The sequence below is a fragment of the Vigna radiata genome, chromosome 10 (assembly GCF_000741045.1).
Source record: "Vigna radiata var. radiata cultivar VC1973A chromosome 10, Vradiata_ver6, whole genome shotgun sequence".
NCBI lineage: Eukaryota > Viridiplantae > Streptophyta > Magnoliopsida > Fabales > Fabaceae > Vigna > Vigna radiata.
This window is the reverse complement of record NC_028360.1, coordinates 266,806-268,961: the sequence shown is the minus strand read 5'-3', so window position 1 is coordinate 268,961 and position 2,156 is coordinate 266,806.

The window sequence follows — 2,156 nt, the reverse complement described above, 5'->3', positions numbered from 1 at the left end:
CAGAAATGAACTTGGAATTCTTAATGATTGTAACGTAAAATGATTAATTCGACTGACTTATGAATGAAGTCAACTATGCTATAACTGTTATGCATTCTTTTACATTGACTTCAGATATGATGAAATATTATTCTTGCATAACCATTATACTTGATTTGGAAAAAGGTTGTTGAAAGGTTTTGCAGGAAGGACATTGCTTTGGACATATACAATTGGAATTCAACATTTGGGAATGCAATGCGTTCGACTGATGATTTAATGCATTGGACTGCGTCTAAACTGGGTTAAAAAATTCCAAGACTGGAATTTGTTTCTATCCTTACTGACTGCTTAAATCATTTATAATCTGATTTATCTCTGTTTTTTATCTGATTTCATATCTTAATTGAGATAATATTGTGATATTGTTGATATTTGTGTCATTGCATATATGTATGTGCTTGAATTTTGTACCAATGATACAAATTTGTGCTTAAATTTGAGATAAATTTGTGATATTCTGCATTGTGCATCAAACTGTTTTTGAAACCCATGCATAATGACAAGGGCGATATCACTTCTTTACACAATGTTTCATCACACACACCTACATTTTAGGGAGAGTTTACATATATTATTGTGATGAAATTGTGATTGAGAGAGCATCATTACTATTTTGAAACTGCATATTTCTTTTATGCTTCTCTGATTTGAAATCTTCATAAATGTCAAGCATTCCTTTTTTGTTAATGCACAAAGGGGGGGAGTTTTAATGAGTGTATGTTTGCAAGTCTATATGGGGAGATTTTTTATATCATACTTTATCTGCTTGATGATATTTGTGTTGTATTTGTAGAGTAAATGAATGATCTGAACTGATTTTGAAATCTGTTATTACTCTGTTATTTGTGGAACTATGCAAACATGGTTGAGTTATTAATCATGGTTGTGCATCATAAAAAAAGGGGAGATTGTTGAGATTGTTGAACACACAAACTCTATATCAAATTGGTTTTTGATGATGACAACACATTGCTTAATAACAGTACATATGTTCCAGTGCTACATGTTCAGTTGATGTGCTATATTGTTTTTAACAATACCTTTATTGAACATGTTTCGTTATTTTGCATGGATGTTCCTATGATTGACTATGTGTTATATGTTTGGAACATGCTTGTATTGAAATGTGTGTTAAAATGATTTTGATTACTTCTACACATTTCTGAAGAAAAGCTCACATGTACTTTTATCAACTTATATTTGTTGTGACAAAGGTCCACTTCAGTCGACTACACTGGTAATGGAGTCAACTAAGCTAAAATTTAGTACAGATTTTGTGCACGTGCACTTGATGAGATTTTGAGATGAAAAGAATTTCAAAGTGTTTTTTCATCAGTCAGTCGATAGTGTGAATCACTTATTCGACTGTATTACTGTTATATTTGGAATTTTGTTTTGCCTACTTGCTCCAACGACTATATTTTCAAAAGTTAGTTAGGATTAACTAACTGGGTCAACTGTCATAAATGTGCATTGATTTTGTTGACTGAGGAGCCTGTGTGTTGACTGTATATTATAACTGAGACTGTATTAGTAGGCTATTCGACTGAGACTGACAGGAAAACTAATAGGCTTGGCATTCTGTGAAGAGTGCTGGTGTTAACGGATTGGCAAGCGTACCAAATCGTATCAAGTAATAATAAATGGTAAGCCCAAGTATCGTTTTCCCATGAGACTCGAAAGGCCTTATCGTTCGCGTGAATTAAAATCGTAAGACTTGGAAAGAAAAATTAATTAATTGAGTTTGAGAATAAAATATGAACATGCAAAAGAGATTGATTCAATTGACAAGAAGAAAACAATGGATGAATGAAGTTGTTGGGGGTTTACAATTTCATCTTATCTGCTCTCTTTTATTTACTCCTCTTCAATTATTAGCTTGATTAATTAATTGTCATGCAACTTTCTTAGCTTACCCTTAACCCGATCCCTCGGTAAAAAGAGCCTATTACTAATTACTGGCTTGTTATCCCTAGCCTCCCCTAACAATTCATAAAGCATTATAGAGCAGAAGTTAAAAGCAATTGATCGTCCTACCCCTATCCCTAGGTGGTATTGCTTAATCAAGGAATTACTCACCAGTTCATGACATTACTGTACGTCCCCGTATCAAT